Consider the following 19,223-nt stretch of genomic DNA (forward strand, 5'->3'; position numbering starts at 1 on the left):
TTTATGTTCTATTACCTCCCAAGATGTAACCAGGTAATCAGATGTTGATTCCCAACTACTTTTTCAGGCCTCTCTTATTTTGTGAACTATTTTGTAGTTCTGCGAGCTGTGTGCCATGGAGGCTCTCGATAACTCGCATTCAAAACATTCTTTCACAAGGAAGCTTTAGGGTACAAATGAACGCTGAGGTCTGATAGATCTGTAGCATTAAGGCTTTCAGAAGACCACCCATCTGGCTCCACACCGAGAAAGAATCAGAGTCACCAGGGCTTTCTGCTCACTTCTCAGCCTTCTCTCCGCTATCATTCCCCAAGTTACTCTGTCCCAGGCGCCCAGAACTACTACTCCAACTGCTCAATGAAATCTCCTTTTGGACTTTTCCATCCGTTGTTCTCTTTACCTAAGGCGTTCTTCCTCTGTAAAAGCAACTCTTCCTTCTTGTTCTCACTTACAAATCATTTCATGAAAGCCTTCCAAGATTCTCTCACACCTCTCTTGTGCTCTTACAACTCCTGGTCATTTAATCACACCGTATTTAAATTGTCTTCAACAGACGGAACTCCGGTAAGGGCAGGGTCCGTGTCTGCCTGTTCACCTTTCTACACCCCCAGCTCTAGTCTGCTCTTAACACATTGTAGTTTTTCAATAAATTCTTGATTGTATAATAAGAGTGGTGCAGAGTTTGAGTAAACACAATGCTCGCCCAGCTACGAGGCTTGGTTTTCCGACACTCCACCAGGACTGCACGTTCAAGATGGACACATTTTTGCAGCCCCTGAGGCGGACTGTTCCTTTGGCCCAGGCCTGCACAGGCAGGAACCCATTTGTCTGCATGACGATACGACTCCTTAGCAGAGCCGCTGCCGCCTTCACGTGGAGTCCAAGAGCCCGGGCTCGCCCAGCAGACCCACGAACAACGCTGCGCCCTCTGGGAACCGTGCGGGAAAGCGGCCCTTCCGGGGTCACCAGGCTCCTAGAAAAGACGCTTAACCCGCGACGCCTCGGCCACGGTCGCGGGGGCCACACGCCACCTCCAGCGCGCCAAGCCGTTAGCCCCGCCCCAAGCTCCCTCAGCTCCACCCACCCGGCGCGCCCGGCTCCCTCAGCCCCGCCGCCAGGGAGCGCGGCGCATTCCTTGGCCCCGCCTCCGGGCCGGGCGAGCACTCCCCCTCCCAGCTCCGGCTCAGCCGTTCCGTTAGCAGTGGGAGGAAAACCGTCCTCCGGGTCCCCGCCTCTCCACTCTCAACGCTCGCCTCCCTACTCCCCCTGCGACCACCACAGGCGGCTACGGCGGCTCCTGAAGTACAAACATCCCGCGGGGCCCGGCGTAGCCGCGTAGGTTTTGTCCTCGTTACTCCATCCCTTGTCAAGGCCTCGCGTTCAATTTTTGTGAGAAATTCCACCTCCCGAGTTTCTTCCGGCGGCAGGAACGCCACCGCTCTTCGCGGAAGTAAAAGTTGTTGTTTTTGTGGGGTTCCCCCCCCCCATAGCTGTAGCCGGCCGCATTCCTTCCCTCCCGCCTCGCGGAATTGTGGCGGGAGGGGGAGGAGGACGTCAAGGCGCCTGCGCGGAGAGGCCGCTTTCCATCCGGGTCCCTGTCCGTGCGGTGCAGCAGGTCGGTAGGCGGGAAATGGCGACTGGCTGAAGGAGCTGGTTGTGTTGCTGCTGCGGGCTAAGCGGGAAAGACACCACACGTTGCGCAGTCCGGACCATCGCCGGAGCCTGAGGACACTTTCTCTGTCGTCACAGTTAGGTAATCCCCCTCGTCCACACGCTGCCGCTGCTCCTAACCTTAGTCCTCCTCCTCTTCCAGGGCCGTCTGCCGGGATCTCCTCCCCTTCTCAACCGGGTCCTCCAGCGGCTCCGGCGCCGAGGTAGGCATGCACGATGGGCGCCTCGGATGTCCGCTGGGGAGAGCCTCTCTTTTCTGGACTTTCTCCTAAGAATAGAAAGGGAGCTCACTTCCCGCCAGCTTCAGCTCCGAGGCTGCGGCCTGTGTTGTGATTTCTGGGGTTAGATTTCACTTTGCTACCCACCCCCACCCCGATCTCACGTTCCTGGTCCCACACCCTGGGGTCTCTGCAGGTAATGGGGTTCAGTCAGCTTCTCTCATCTTGGTTCACCTCGGGTTTTCGATATTTCCTTCTTTTTTAGTGAGAGTGTTTTTTAGGGGGCGTTGCTCTTAATTTTTTATAAACATGTTGTGAGGCTCTGGAGGGAGAGATTTCACTAACTTGTGTTTATCTTCTGTACTGTTAAAATAGCGAGTTGACGTTGTTACTACTTTTTCAGATCAAGAGCGGTAGTAAAGAACAGACATGTGGAAGGCCTCTGGCCCCTGTGTTTTGTTTTTTTTTTTTCTTTTCCGTGATCAATTAAGAGTGACTTATGAGCCGTGGTATTCTACGCTTTCTTTGGGTATTGAATGCCTGTATCGGTGTTTACTTTTGCATTCTTGACTAGAATTCTGTGGTAAATAATTGCATAAGTAAATCGTGTTTACTTACTTTTCACCCTAGTGGTGGCTGCATGTGTGAATGATGTTAAGCACTTTAGAGTACCTTAGGGATGCCTAAGGAGATAGTGCTTGTAAACTGCCCTAAGATCCTGAAATGAAATGTGCTTAGTAGATGTTCCTCCAAGGCAGGCATCTTTCTAATGCTAGTAAACAGTGCCAAGGTGATTTGTATACATGGGTTATACAAATTAGTGTCTTGAATAACAAACTTATCTTGGTAATTTTCAGATTGTAGATTTCTTTGTATAACCGTCTGCCCGTTCCTTGCCAAGTTTTAAATTTTCGCCTGTCCTCCAGCTGTTGTCATTATAAAAGCAAGGAAATGGCAAGTTAAAACTAGTTTTAGTGGTCCTCCCCCTTCTCCCCCCCCCCCCCCCCATTGCAGGCCAGTTGTCTAGAAGGAAAAGCCATAGGTCTTGGTGTTTTTCAGAATTTATTTTTCAATCTTGCTGAATTTGGGACCTTAGAATTTTTTTTTTAAATAGTAAATTTTTAAAAATAGGCTTCATGTCGCTTATCTTTGATGCATATAACTGAAGTTTTCCATTCTTTAGGTAGTTTAGAAGACTTCACTATTGTTAACATGAGATGAGGATTAAATTTCAATAATAAATAGCAACTCATAAACATCATTACAGTCATCACTTGGTAGGTTTCTCTCCCCCCTCCAAGGTCATAAAGAAAGTCAAAGCAAAATGTAGTTCTTAGATTGAGCAGTCTTTTAGGATAGAGTTGAATTTCGTAATTCTAGGACCAAAAGAGGGGGAGGTGGGAAGTAGAAATGAGTGCATGGTGTATTTGTTAACGCATTTTAAAAATAGGGCCAAATATGTGAGTTAAAATGATGTAAAATAAATTGTTGGTCTAGAGTAGACTGTTTTTATGACCTTTTGGGATAACTTATAAAACATTAATGTTTTCAATAAAATTTGACTTGTAGAACACACTTTATTATGTAGATTTATATTCCAGAATTTTCCCAAATTGTTTTAATTAAATCAGTGTCTGCAGTCTTTTAATATTCTTTTTAGTCTAGGTTGAAAGGATGTATATAAAAGCTCTTTACTGGTATATTATCAATATTTGTGGACTTGTAGTTGTGTAGAAATTTCATATAGTATTGTATAGAAAAACCCAGTATGATCTTTTCTACATAGTATCTCTCCGGCATTTCATTTGAGCTAGTAATGTTATTCTTTTATCGTTGGTGAGAAATTAAGAATTGGTGAAGTTCTCTCTTTCCCAAATTCATCTAGTTAATACCATGTTTGATATTTCTGGTCACGAGGTTTCTTCTCAAGATTATCATATAACAGAATCCATCCAGATCTGTTTAAAAAATATCTTGGACCTGTTTTTCAGAAAGGATGTACTTAGACTGTTATTAAAACTAAAGGATTAATTGCAGATTGGATAAAATGGTGTTAAGTTATCTTAGTTATAGGAGACTGCTTTGCATTAGTGCATTAAAGATTAAAGTGGTTTGTCAGAATGTGAAATAAATAATATTTAGTTATATTTATAATTTACCAAGTTACTGTGAAAACACCTTAAGTGTCTTAAGACTCAAAGTCTGCTTAAGTGCTGAGAGGACCTACACATGATGTGAAAGTAAATTCTATTTTTTTTAAAGATTTGTTTGTTTGTTTATTTATTTAATACAAGCACTGGGTACAGTCAGAAGTGCGGGAGGGTGAGAGAATTCACCAAAACCAGAGTGGGGAGTAAACCAGGCAGAAGGACCGAAATACACTGCTGAGGGGAGCAGCGGGTGGCAGGAGAGGTCTGCGCGCCATGTGGGACCCTCCTCCAGTGGCCAGGGAGCAGCCAGGGATGGAACTGGTGCTGCAAAGGCTGTGGGCAGCTTTGCAACCCAGCGCTCAACCGCTGCGCCACTGGGGAGGCCTTTTTTTTTTTTAAAAGATTTATTTATTTATACATACAAGAGCTGGGTGCAGGCCAGAGATGTGGGGTGGGGGGGGGATGGTGAGAGGATTCACCAGAGACAGAGTGGGGAGCAGAACAGTCAGATCTACTGAAATACATTGCTGAGGGGAGCAGCCGGTGAGTCAGGAGAGGTATGCTGCGCCATGTGGGTAGCTCCCTGGCTGGGGCTCGAACTCATGCTGCAGCAAACAGCTTCATAGGTTGCATCTTAACCCCTTGTGGCACCAGGGAGGACCAATGTGGATTAATTCTTTGGGTAGATTAGTTACCTGACCTGGGGGGCCTCCCCGGTGGCTCAGAGAGTTGAGTACTGAGCTGTGAGGCTCTTCACGGTTTGCAGCACCGATTCAATTCCTGGCCCACCAGGGAGAAACCCACATGGCAAAGCAGACCTCTCCTGTCTCCCCCGCTGCTCCCCTCAGCAGTGTCTTCGGTCCATCTGCCTGTTCTGCTCCCCCCTCTCTCGGTGAATTTTCTCACCCTCCCGTGTCTCTGGCCTTTACCCCAGTTCTTGTATAAATAAATAAATCTTAAAAAATAAATAAATAAATAAACAATTTAAAAAATTTAAAAAAAAGTTCCCTAATCCTTTTAACTGGATTGATTATAAGAAGTCATTGCTCCACATGGAAGATCAGAACATTTAACAGATATGGGACTTACAATAAAACCATACAGTAGCAATTTTAGTTTCCACTTGACATTTGCCATGAGGCACATATCTAAGCCAGACATACATTCACTACTGATTGCATCTCTACATCAATTTTTAATTTAAACTTATAATTGGATTTACATTGCATATGGTATTAAGAACTGCCAATGCCAAACTTTGTCTCTCTTGTATTAATGGATTTCTTTCTCAAATCCTCTGTCAAAAATTATATTCTCTGGAAAAGAAACTTTAAACTGTTGTCTTTTATCAACAATATTAGCACAGATGAGTTTATCAAATAAACTTGCTGATACCACAAAACAGGTAATGGTTCAGAGGCAGTGTGAATGTAGAAGTACATTTTTTGCAGTGATCAGGGGTGTTGTGGTATATTGTCTTGGGGAGAAAGGCATGATGGAGGTAGTCAATTGTGAGAAGCTTCACCTCTTGAGGTTCTTTGGAAATCTTGTGAATCTGACAGTAATGAAGGGTGAGACTAAGTGTGGTTCTAAGAATAATTATAGGATATTAATGACAAATATGGTTTATAGATTTGGCCAACCTTTTGTTTGTTTACCTCATTTGCAGGCCCTCCAGTTAGTAGAGCATTTTTAGAGAAAATGTGAATGGAAACACTAAAATGCCATTGAAAAATCTGTTGTAAAATATTTACATAAAAAGTCTTAACTTTAATATAAGGTCTAATAACCCCATATTTTGTAATATTCATAGGCTCTCCTGTGTTAATTTAGAGAGATTGTAGAAAAGGAAGTACGTCTAGATTAAACATGAATCATCCAAAGTGCTTTGACTTGTGGTTCTAGCAATCAGTTTTTCATGATAATAATAATTTTAGAGCAAATAAATGTGTTTACTACTTTGAGTAAAGAACCATAAAACTACTATTAAAAGGCACTTGGATACTTCAGAAATAATAGTAGTAATAGTGACATATAGTTTAGGAAGAATGGGTTTCATTGGGCTAAATATTTCTAAAGTTCTAAGAATAGTTTATAGGAATACATAGCTTTCTTTCTTTGGACTAAATACTTCTATACTGAGAAACTGGAAACTGAAAAAGAAGAGACATTGCTAAAAATATGTAAGGGAAAGATTAAGACCCTTTAGCTGAATATCCTGATCGTTTAAGTTTCTCACGGAGCCAGTTAAAGTAATGTTTAAGTAGGAATTTAAAGTATGTGTTTTTTTTTTTTTTTAAAGATTTATTGATTGATTGGTTGATACATACAAGCACTGGGTACAGTCAGAAGCGCGGGAGGGTGAGAGAATTCACCAGAGCCAGAGCGGGGAGCAGAGCAGGCAGAAGGACCGAAGTACACTGCTGAGGGAAGCAGCGGGCGGCAGGAGAGGTCTGCGCGCCATGTGGGACCCTCCTCCGGTGGCTGGGGAGCAGCCGGGGATCGAACCGGCGCTGCAGAGGCTGCGGGCAGCCTCGCAACCCAGTGCTCAACCGCTGCGCCACCGGGGAGGCCCTAAAGTATGTGTTTTTTTAATACCCAAAAGGGCAGGTTTATTATATAAAAAAAGGAAAGGAGAGGATGCCTGCATAGACACAGGTGGGCAGGGGAGCTGCCAAAAACTGTTCCATTAAGAATATATTGTTAAAGAAAATTATCCAGAACACATAGGTGTCTTTTTAGTTGAGTAAAACTATTATTATTTTTATTAATTGTTTTAGTAATAATTGCTTTCTTCCTGGTATTCACCATATATGATTATCCTGTTGAGGTGAAGGTGATTAACCTCTCACTAACCTTACAGGTAATCCTGTATTTTTGGTTAAATAGATAATTATATAATCCTTTAATTTTTTTGATGTACTGATAAAAATTATATATATATATACACACACACATACACACACAATCACATTTCAAGTAATCATGTATTTTTAATTTTATTTTAGTAGCAGCAAATAAGAGAGAACTTCTTTTAGCAAATTACAATTATATGTCCTCTTTTACTAGTAATTTAAATAAAAATTCAATTTTTTTTTTTTTAAGATTCATTTTGTTTTTGCATCCAAGAACTGGAGTATAGGCCAGAGGTGTTGGGGCATGGGGAGAGTGAGAGGATTCATCAGAGACAGAGTGGGGAGCAAAATGGGCAAAAATACACTGCTTCGGGGAACAGTAGGCCAGACAGGAGAGTTCTACCAAGTCATGTGGGTAGCTCCCTGCCTGGGGATTGAACTCCTGCGGTTTCATAATGCTGCCATCAGCATTATTGAGCCATCAGGGAGACCCTAAAAAATGCAATCTTTAGAAACTTTCTTGCATTCAATTTATCCTAACCATAATGATTAATTTTCCATGGAAGGTGGTAATAATGATAATATTTCTTTTATGCAGTGCAAATTTTATTTTGGGCAAAGGACTTGATGTTTTGTCTGTACTTCATAATTTTAAAGATTTTTAGTGGATAACTTTTTTTGTCAACATCTCGTTAATTCTTTTCTTACCAAATTAATGTGTGCTGAGGGTTTCAGCTTTCTACTGTCCTGAGACTACAGTTAATGAAAAATTTTCTTTAAATAGAATTTTTTGGTAAGAGTATAAATAAACATATCTCTGCCCTCTCACCCAGTTTTGGTGAGGACTACTTAAGTAGAAAGCATTCTTTGGAAAATTCTGCCCAAATTAAGTTCACTTTTTAATCTTCAAATTTTCTTTGTTGATGTACCAGTAAGTGCATCGTAACTTATATGTATACAAGTGACATCAGTAAATTTAAAAATATGTTGGAATATATATGTGTATTATAGAAAGAATAGTAATGTGATGAAAAGTGATAGACTGGAGTGACAAGTCTCCTATGAACATTTTGGGAAAAAAGTTCATTTTTCGGTCCTCCTGGGTGGCGCAGCGGTTGAGCGCTGGGTTGCGAAGCTGCCTGCAGCCTCTGCAGTGCCCGTTCGATTCCCGGCTGCTCCCCGGCCACTGGAGGAGGGTCCCACATGGCGCGCAGACCTCTCCTGCTGCCCGCTGCTCCCCTCAGCAGTGTACTTCGGTCCTTCTGCCTGCTCTGCTCCCCGCTCTGGCTCTGGTGAATTCTCTCACCCTTCTGCGCTCCTGACTGTACCCAGTGTTTGTATAAATAAATAAAATAAATAAATAAAAATAAATCTTTAATAAAAAATAAAAAAAGTTCATTTTTCATTTCTTATGAATTTATAACATTTTTGTTAAAGTAGCATGTGGTGTTATAAAGATTTATTGGTATGAATTTGTTTCATATCATGCAGTTAGGATGCTCTTTCTTACAAGATTTTTAAATTTTATTTATAGAAGGTAGTTAAAAGATTCCAAATTATTGTTCTGTTAAAAATTAAAGAAATAAAGTATATCCTCACCAGAAGGGCATTCTGTCTCATTTTGTTCATAACAGTAATGACTTTGCCCTAATATTTCTGCTGAGGACATACAAGGTTTCAGCTTGGGGTGCTAGAACTATTTTAAAACATGTATTTGAGTCACTGTACCTTAAGTATTTTCAGTGATCAACAGCTGAACAATGCCATCTTTAAAAAAATCATATTTTTATACTTTTTAGTCAAACTAACAACACATATGTTTTGTTTTTCTAAAGAAAAAGTAATGGGTGATAGTTTTAGAAAAAAACATCCTCTAGTTGTTCATTGAAGGAAACTTTAAGAAGGAAAAAGCTGTAGTTTTTACCAACCTATCTCTGCAGCTCTTTTCTTTTTTGTATATTCCTTGTGGATTTGTAAATTTTTTAGTATAGTTTATTTAGTAGTTTCTGAAGAGTCTTATAATATTAGCTAATGAAAAGTCATGATCAAAGGTAGTAAGGACCAAAAAGACCAGTGGTCTTCAGCATACACTTTATCGGAAAGGGTTTAGTGAAAAGAATCTTCTGTCTTGATGTTTTATATAGTACTCCTCTACTATTCCTTCTGCCTAGTTAACTTTTGACTTTTATTAGGCAGCAATTAGGAACAGAGAAATCTCTTCTGAAGTCTTTCAATGAAAGTTTAGGGAAGTAATAGTAGAGAGTAAAAGTAGACAGTTACAATACCTGTAACTCTTGGCCTCATATTAGTCTAGAAATACAGATAATGGAAACAATTGCTGAAAATGTCATTTTGTGTCTACCAACGCAGTGATCTTTAGCTTTTTCTTTTAGAATGAGTTATAATATAAATTTAGTAGTAATGTCATTTGCAATAGAGTAAAATTTGCAACCCATAGGAATTTAGAGCTAGAGGAGACAAAGGAGTCTTCTACTCCAGTAATTGTTTTATTAATGATGAACCATTCTGAAAACTTTATAACATAGTAAATGTTTTTCATAATTAGGGTGATGTGGGATAAAGTGTATGTGGTAGAAGGATAAAGACAGCAGAGATGAATGACTCATCTCCCATTTTGACACCTTTTTTTTAAAGGTAAAATTTATATGTAGTGAAATGCATTGGTCTGACATTCTATAACTTCTTTGACTGTGGAGGAAATGAAGTGCTAGAATGATTCTCTGACTTCATCAGTGTCGCAGCTAAATAGTGATCGATTGAGAGACTGATACCTTCTAAACTGGAAGTTATTCCTCTTATAACTCCCTCAGGAGGCTATTCCAGAATCTTGTCTGCATGTATTAATCTTTATATAGGCAACTTACAATTTACATATACCTAAAATTTATGGAAAAAATCTAGACTTTGTTCCTTTAAAGTTTGGCTTGTGACCTCTTTATAAAATATTTATACATATTACTTTCTTGCTTTTTGTTTCCTTCTTTCCTTCACTAAGAAACTTTTTTTTTGCATATTAGCATAGTGCTAGATAATTTGTTAAGAATAATTGAGCTATTTTGTTGCTTTGATGGAGATTTGTGTACTTCAGACCTGAATAACAAATTATCTACTGGGTTTATGCTTTTATCATTATTACAGTCTTTTTTTAAACACAAGGCAATTTGCAACCATAATTGTTTGCCTCAAATATTACTTGGGATCAGGGATATTGTGAAGAGGAAGGAAATGTCATAAGGAAGGAACAATTTCAGTTTTTTTTAAGGCCCTTTTCTGTGAGCAGAATTGGTTTCTATAGTGAGGATTGTTTGTGTTTCATCGATAAAGTTGTTTCCTCCATTCTCTATTCTCTGAGGAAAATGAGAAAAATTATGTCTCATTTCAACAAAAATTGAGTTATCTTGTGTGCCAAGTTAAAGGAGTTACAGATAAGATCTCTGCCTTCAAGACTGAGTCTAGTATAGTTAAAAATATGTTAACAGATTATTTCAGTGTCATTTATGAAGAAGTAAGGTGAAATAATCCCAATTTTATAGACTTGGTGTAGAGGTAGTTACTTACTGGGATGCCTAGTACTTGGGTTGAACTTTAGTTTTTTTTGTTTGTTTGTTTTTAAAGATTTATTTATTTATTTATTTATGCAAGCACTGGGTACAGTCAGAGGCGAGGGAGGGTGAGAGAATTCACCAGAGCCAGAGCAGAGAGAGTAGAACAGGCAGACTGACGAAGTACACTGCTGAGGGGAGCAGCGGGCAGTAGGAGAGGTCTGCATGCCATGTGGGACCCTCGCCGGTGGCCGGGGATCGAACTGGCGCTGCAAAGGCTGCAGGCAGCCTCACAACCCAGCGTTCAACCGCTGCGCCACCAGGGAGGCCCTGAACTTTAGTTTTTTAAGACAAATTTATTTATTTGGTAGAAGAACTGGGGTATAGGCCAGAGGTGCTGGGGGCCAAGAGGGAGTTTTCACCCGATACAGGGTAGTGAGCAGAAGAGGTGATCTACTGAAATACACTGCTCCAGTGAGCAGGGGGGGAGACAGGAGAAGTCTGCTGCTCCACATGTGGGGTTAGCTCAATGGCCCTTGATGAACTGAGTCTATTAGTGGTGACAGCTCTGAGACTTAACCCCTGGGCCACCAGGGAGGCCCCTTGGGCTGACTATTTACAATAGGTAAAATATGGAAACAACCCAAATGCCCCAAAATAGATGACTGGAGCAAGAATATGTGATACACAATAGAATACTATTCAGCAATCAAAAATAGCAATCAAAAATCCATCCCTAACAGGGGAAAAGAAACAGAAGCAGTTATCTCTTTTATGTAAGCAGGAAACTTACTAATGGAGTGCAAAGAATGAGAGAGCTAGTAGTAAGTAATTATATATAATGGCAGAGTATAGAGGTATTCTCCAGTAAAACTACCTGGACCTAGAGTTTTTATATTACTATGATTTCAGTTTTTAAAAATAGATATAGGACTAATTCTAGTGCGAACTTTGGTGGTTCATATTTTTTAATCTTTTTTTTTTAAGATTTATTTATGTATGTATGTATGTATGTATGTATGTATACAAGCACTGGGTACAGTCAGGAGCATGGGAGGGTGAGAGAATTCACCAGAGCCAGAGCGGGGAGCAGAGCAGGCAGAAGGATGGAAGTACACTGCTGAGGGGAGCAGCGGGCGGCAGGAGAGGTCTGCGTGCCATGTGGGACCCTCCTCCGGTGGCCGGGGAGCAGCCGGGGATTGAACTGGCACCGCAGAGGCTGCGGGCAGTTTCACAACCCAGCGCTCAACCGCTGCGCCACCGGGGAGGCCCGGTGGTTCACATTTTTTGAGTAATTTGATCATTTCATTTAAATTATTGGATGCGTGGGTATAAAGTATTATTCCATACCTTTTCTTTCCATTCCTCTAGGGTGAGTAGTGTTTATTTTTTTATGCCGGATGTTGGTAACTTGTGTCCTTTCCTCTCTTGTTTCTCAATTTATTGATTTATCTTTTTAAGTCTATCTTTGGTTTCATTGACTTTTTTGTTTTCAACTTCATTGATTTTTGATTCTGTTCAGTGCTTTGCCTCTTCACCATAGGTTGTATTTTCTTCCCTTTTTGTGAGCCTTGCAGTTTTTTATTCAATGCTGGGTATCATGAATAGGACAAAAACTGGACTTGCTGCTCCTTCAGTCTTAAAGTTTTTGTTCCTTAGGGAAGAAGGATCTGGTAGGGGTTGGACTTTCCATTCGTAGAGGCTGCTCACCTCTTCCAGCCCTGTACCACAGAAGAGGACTCTTCAGCCTCATTCAGTCTCATGTACCCATATAGTGAGCATCTGGTAGAGGTCTGTGGCAAAAATCCTACAAACACATTTTAATTCCCATTGTTTCTAAAGCTCTCAGAAGTACATGCTTATGCTAGCCTTTGCTCTGCCTTTAGGGGTTTATTAACAATTTTAGATTACTTCTTTGTATCTGTTTTTATCAGACCATTCTCTCTTCCCTTGCTCTGCCACAGGTGAGCCAATGCTGACATCCCGTTTCTTGGCTTTTCTTAAATCTTTAATTGTCCTGAGTTCTCAGCTCTTATCAGTTTAAGAAAGTTTAATTTTATGGTTCATCCAATTTTTTTTTTTTCTTGTTGGCAGGCTGGTGACATATTGCATAGGCAGAACCCAATTAATGTGTAAAAATGGCTCTTTAGACAAAACTCCAATTAGTCATTGGAACCTTCTTCTTTTCTGGAGCTGTAGTTTGTAATTCTGTGACTTATTTGACCTATGGTTGGTTGGTATATACTTCCTTGTTTGCTCTTTGGCTTAGATCTCAGGAAAGAAAAGGTTTAGACCAAATTATCAAATTGGCTAGATATAGAAAGAATAATTCTCTAAATAACCTAGGTTACCTTTTCCTCTGGTTTGCCCAAAAGTATCTTGTGGTCAGCTCTTCCTCTAAATTTTTGTTATCTTTCCCCAGAACCTCTCTTTCTCCCAGCCCCGCTTGTCCTTCCATTTCCTGTTATGAAATGCCCAGAAAAAATAGGTATATTTTGATTTTTTTTAAATCTGAAATTTAGATGAAATATTTCTGTCCTTTGTATTCTTGACAGTCCATCATCTTTATGGTTTACAGATTAAGTCATTTCTTTTATAAGAAGTTAATATTTAAAAGGCAGAATAAGTGTTTTCTAGGTCCCTTTTTCTAGAAATCCTTTTCATTTTCTAGAAATCTTTTTCAGTTATCACCATTCTAGTCTCTTTTCATTATAGTTTGTCAAAAAGGAAAAAATAATAGATTCTGTTTTTCCCCCATCTCTCACCCTATTGGAAACCTTTACCTTACATTGTCTTTGAAAGAGGGATTAGGTAGAGATCTGTAGTTTTTTAAATGTTGTTATAGTGGTAAAATATACATTAACATGAAATTTGCCATGTTAATCATTTAAAGATTAATAGCTTAGTAGTATTAAGTACATTCATCCTGTCCAGCCATTACCACTCTACAGTTCGACGATTTTCTCATCTTCCCAAACGAGAACTCCATATATGTTAAGCAACTCTCTTTTTCCTCCTTACTTGACCCATCTACTTTTTGTTTATGAATTTGACTACTCTGAGCACTGCATATAGATGAAATCATACAATATTTGTCAGTTATGAAAACTGACTTAATTTTGCATAGCATATTTACCTTAAGTGCCATCCACATTACAGCGCATTGCAAAACGTCCTTCCTTTTTAAGGCTGAATATTTTCATTTCATGCTTATACCACATTTTGTTTATTGACTCATCTACTGATGAGTTTTGCTTCTACCTTTGGCTGTTGTGAATGATACTGCTCTCAATGTGGGTATACAAATAACCTTTTGAGCCCCTGCTTTCAATTCTTTGAAATATATACCTAGTATTGGTAATTCTATTTTTATTTTTTTGAAAACTGCCATACTGTTTTCCACAGCATGGGAAATGGCTAAACCATTTTACATGCCCAACAAAAATGCACGAGTGGCGGGCTTCCCTGGTAGCCTAGGGATTAAGTCTCAGTGCTATCACCACTGTGACCAGAGTTTGATCCTCTGCCATGGAGCTCACCCACATGGCACAGCAGACCTCTCCTGTCTAGACCACTGCTCCCCTCAGCAGTGTATTTCAGTAAATCTACCAGTTCTATTCCCCACTCTGTCTCTGGTGAATCCTCCCACCCCCTTCACCTCTGGCCTACACCCAGGTTTTTTGTGCCAAAAAAGCCCCGCAAAAACTTAGTGTTGTTTTAAAAAATGCATAAGGGTTCCAATTTCTCTACATCCTTGAAACTTGCTTTTTGTTGATAATAGCTGTCCTAGTGAGTATATGGTTATGGTTTGTATTTCCCTAATGATAGGATTTTTTTCACGCGTTTCTTCACAATTTTATCATCTATGGAAATGTGTCTATACAAGTATTTTGCCTGTTTTTGAGTAAGGTTGCTTTTTTTTGTTTGTTGAAGTGTCATTTTTAAGAATTTATGTATTTTGGATAGTAACCTCTTGTGAAGATACATGATTTGTACATATTTTCTCCCTTTACTTAGGCTCCTTTTTTTTTTTTAAATAAACTTTATTTTTATGTTCCCCATACAATTCAACCCCTTTATTTTGACCCCAATCCCTCCCCTCCCTGCCCCCCACCCCCCATAGAGTGTCTCTGGTTCATAGTTTTTTTGTTGATTTTGATTTTCACTTTCTTATAGTTATTCATTTTCCTGGTCCCTTATTTAAGTTTTCTAGATTCCTGCTATGAGTGAGACCATGCGGTATTTTTCTTTTTCTTTCTGGCTTATTTCGCTGAGCATGATCCCTTCCAGCGCCATCCATGTTGCTGCAAATTGCATGTGTTTATGCTTTTTGAATGCTGAGTAATATTCCATGGTGTATATGGACCACATCTTCTTGATCTAGTCATCTACTTTTGGGCATTTGGGCTGTTTCCAAAGCTTAGCTATTGTAAATAGTGCTGCTATAAACATAGGGGTGCAGGTGGTCTTTGGAATTGATGTTTCTGTGTCCTTTGGGTAAATACCTAGGAGTGGGATATTGCTGGGTGATATGGAAGCTCCATCTTTAGCAGGTTGAGGAACCGCCACGCAGTTATCCATAGTGGTTGGACCAGTTTGCACTCCCACCAACAGTGCAGGAGAGTTCCTTTTTCTCCACATCCTTGCCAACATTTGCTGTTGCTAGTTTTTTTAATATGTGCCATTCTCACTGGTGTAAGATGGTATCTCATGGTAGTTTTGATTTGCATTTCCCTGATTACAAGTGATGTTGAACATTTTTTCATATGCCTGTTGGCCATTTGCTTTTCCTCTTCAGAGAAGTTTCTTTTTAGCTCTTCTGCTCATTTTTTGACTGGATTATTTTCTTTGTTGTTGTTGAGTCTCATCAGCTCTTTGCAGATTTTTGTGATCAGTTCTTTATCATTAGTGTTGTGTGCAAAAATGTTCTCCCAGTCGGTGGGGTTTCTCTTTGTTTTTGTTATTGTCTCTTTTGCTGTGCAGAAGCTCTTTAATTTGATGTAGTCCCAGCTGTTTATCTTTGCCTTCACTATCACTGCTTTGGGTGATGTGTCTGTAAAGATGTCTTTGATGTGCATATCACGTAGTGTTTCGCCTTACATAGGCTCCTTTTTCACTCTGTTAATAATGCCCTTTGATGCACAAAAGCTTTAAATTTTGGTGTACTATTTTTGTGTGTGTGTGTGAGATCTGTGCTTTTGGTGTCATAGTCAAGAAATACTTATCAAAACAAGTATCATGAAGTTTTCCTCTAAGAGTTTGTAGTTTTAAGTTAGGTCTTAATCCATTGAGTTAATTTTTATATATGGTATAAGATAAGGTTATAACTTCATTTTTTTCCATTTGGATATTCAGTTTTCTTAGCAACATGAGTCTATAGTTCTGGTGTGGATATAGTTCTTGTGTTGAAATATGTAATATGGGGCCTCCCCGGTGGCGCAGCGGTTGAGCGCTGGTTTGCGAACCTGCCCGCAGCCTCTGCGGCACCGGTTCGATCCCCGGCTGCTCCCCGGCCACCAGAGGAGGGTCCCACATGGCGCGCAGACCTCTCCTGCGGCCCGCTGCTCCCCTCAGCAGTGTACTTCGGTCCTTCTGCCTGCTCTGCTCCCTGCTCTGGCTCTGGTGAATTCTCTCACCCTCCCGCGCTTCTGACTGTACCCAGTGCATGTATAAACAAAACAAGCAAATAAATAAATACATAAATAAATAAACATGCCTCTATAAAATTAAAAAAAAAAAAAAAGAAATATGTAATATGGTTTTTCACATTGTATGAAGGGTTAGTCTAGCTTTTTCTATTCAATTATATTGTGGGTAGAAATATGCCATAGATGCTACCCTGGAGCTGTAACACCCCCCACCCATTTGTAACATAATTTCTATGAGAACTTTGATTTTGAGCTCCCTAGTGCCAGTTTGAAAACACAGGTGTTTGGACATTGTCTGACCCTATTTTAAGACTTTCGTTACCAGGGGTTCTGTCGGAAAATCACTCATTATGGATGACTGTTTGGAAAAATAGAAAAAACACAAACTTTAGAGAGTAATGGGAAGTTGGTATTTTTGAGTAATTTTTGAATTAGTTAAAATTTTTTATTGATGATAAATATACTATTTTTACACTGCTGGCTTTTTATCAATATACAGAAATTATTAATTAAAGCACTTATGCCTTTTTCTTCACTTTCCTCAGTCTTAAAATGCAAATAAAGGACACTATGTTGTTGAAAGATTAAGTGTAATAATGTATTTGAAAGCATTGAGGACAATACTTTGGTTAATAAAGGAATGTTAATTGCCTATGTATCATTTTGATTTTCCCATGTTCAGATATAGTTAAAACAGGTACTTTATTTTTGAAAATAATAGATTGAAGGATAGTTTTTCTGAAGTCAGCAGGTAAGGAACTTCTTAGAAAATAACACTATTTTTTATACAGTGTTTTAGTAGTGTATTTTATTGGATTTTGTTTCAGTATTCAAGTAAGCATAATCATTTAAATCTTTATTTTAGAATTTTAGTAATAAGCAGAAAATGCAATGAGATTAAATTTTGCAGATATTTATCGAGATCCTTGGAAAGTATTTTATTTTATTTTATTTTTTAAAGATTTATTTTATTTATTTATACAAGCACTGGGTACAGTCAGAAGTGCGGGAGGGTGAGAGAATTCACCAGAGCCAGAACGGGGAGCAGAGCAGGCAGAAGGACCAAAGTACACTGCTGAGGGGAGCAGCGGGCGGCAGGGGAGGTCTGCGCGCCATGTGGGACCCTCCTCCGGTGGCCGGGGAGCAGCCAGGGATCGAACCAGCGCTTCAGAGGCCGCGGTCAGCTTCACAACCCAGCGCTCAACTGTTGCGCCACCAGGGAGGCCCTTGGAAAGTATTTTAAAAGTATTAAATATAGTCCCATTATTTTGGGAGATGGGGTAGAAATAATTCAAATATGTAAACTCTTAAGATGTACTTAAGTTACATAAATATCTCATTTTAAGCATTAAAATGAGCATTTGTTTTAAAATTTGGGGCTTAAAACAAGGAAAATTACGCCAAGTTGCTAAATTTTTCTTAGAACTTATTATTAAGTAAAGGAATTGACAGTACATATTTGCAGATTCCATTCTGTTCAGAAAATTTATATTAACATTTGTAAATATTTGTGTTATGAAGTAGTCAGTTACATGTCTCCTTAGTCATTCAAGCAGACTTTAGGTTACTTTTCAACAGGAATGCTACTTAAAAGATTTTTACTTTGGTTGGGGAGTTTGAACTAGCATATTTTCAGCTTTAGAGTCTTAGGCAAAAATAGGAAAAGGACATAAGCAGGTATTTAACAAAATGGAAACTATAAGAGGTAACTATAATTACATAAATATAATTTGGACATTTAGTTTTTCTAGTTATGATTAAATTTAAAATTATTTTCACTTTTTTAAAATTTTTACTTTCAACAAGCAAATATTTCTGGTGTAAGATTCAGTCAAATAGCTACTCTTTATATCCTGCTGATTGAAACTACCTTTCTCAAAAAGCAGTTTGATAGTATTTTTAGAGGTACTAATAATTTTAACTATCTTTGAGCTATTAAATTCATTACCCAAAAATCAGACATATGGGTGGAAATTTATGTACAAAGTTAAAATACTTGAGGTGATATGTTAGTGAGTAAGTATAAACAATTTAATATTCCAAAAGGTCAGTGATCATACCTGGAGTATTATGTAACTATTAAAATTCCCAGATTTTGGATCTCCTTAGTGGAGTAGGGGTTAAATCTCAGTATTGTCACCTCAGATCGGCCTCAGTTTGATCTCCAGCCAGGGAAATAACCCACATATGGCGCAACAGATCTGTCCTGTCTCACTTACTGCTCCCCTTAGCAGTATATTTCAGTGGATCTGCCTGTTCTACTCCCCACTCTCTCTGGTGAATTACTCCCTTCTTTCCCTCCCCCCTACCCCGCACCTTTGGCCTATACCCCAGCTCTTCTATGCATAAATAAATAAATCTTTAAAAAAATTCTCAGATTGTTAAAAGTTTATAGTATAAAAGGGGAATAAATTAAGTTATACCATTCTGTATGTAATGTAATTCTAAGTATCAATGAAAAATATATATACAAGCAGAATATTATATCATGTATATTTTGGATCTGTATTGAGGAATTTTGTGGGCTTTGTTCATATTTTTGTGTGTATTTAAAGTTTTCTAAAGTGTATATTTTGTAATCAGACAAAAAGCTTGTATCCATCTGAAATAGACAATTTTTCAGACTCAGAAGAGATCCAGGAGTGAATTTCGTCATATGTAAATAGTTACCTATATTTCTCCTTGGGTGGTTGTAAGCCTGACAAATAATATACACTCACTGTATTTTCTCCCCCTGAGTTTGGGTTATTTTCTTGTTTCCTTGCATCTCTCATACTTTTTTGATAACATTACTCTGGATTTAGAAATTTTTTTCTCTGCAGGTTGTTGTTTGGTAACTTTCGTAGGCAAAATCTTGGATCTGTCCTTCTACAGTATGCAGCCACTAATATCTCTACTTAGTATTTTATTTTAATTTTTAAACTTGGCTTAGTGTAGGACTCACCCCTGAGTATGCATAGCCTGTGGTCAGCTAATGCCTGGACACATATTGTCCTAATGTCTTGCATGGTAAGACTTTTGTTTCTGCCTATGCATCTGTGTCAGGGTGTGTATTCACAGTTCAACCTTTTCCACATCTATCCCAGCTCCTTTTTTTTTTTTTAAACTATTTATTTAT

General features: G+C 39.2%; 1 protein-coding gene across 4 annotated transcripts in view; it reads left to right on the forward strand.

The window, feature by feature from the left end:
• Nucleotides 1–1,494: 1,494 nt before the first annotated feature.
• CTDSPL2 (CTD small phosphatase like 2) overlaps nucleotides 1,495–19,223 on the forward strand; it is a 60,550-nt gene continuing 42,821 nt past the window's right edge. For 2 of the 4 annotated variants that reach the window (XM_037502387.2, XM_037502388.2), the window contains exon 1: nucleotides 1,495–1,753. The gene's annotated coding sequence lies outside the window, so the exon portion shown is untranslated. The other 2 variants (XM_054701144.1, XM_037502389.2) reach the window with 1 other exon arrangement.

This window comes from Talpa occidentalis, unplaced genomic scaffold, assembly GCF_014898055.3.
Source record: "Talpa occidentalis isolate TD23 unplaced genomic scaffold, MPIMG_talOcc4v2.1 talOcc4.11, whole genome shotgun sequence".
Lineage (NCBI taxonomy): Eukaryota > Metazoa > Chordata > Mammalia > Eulipotyphla > Talpidae > Talpa > Talpa occidentalis.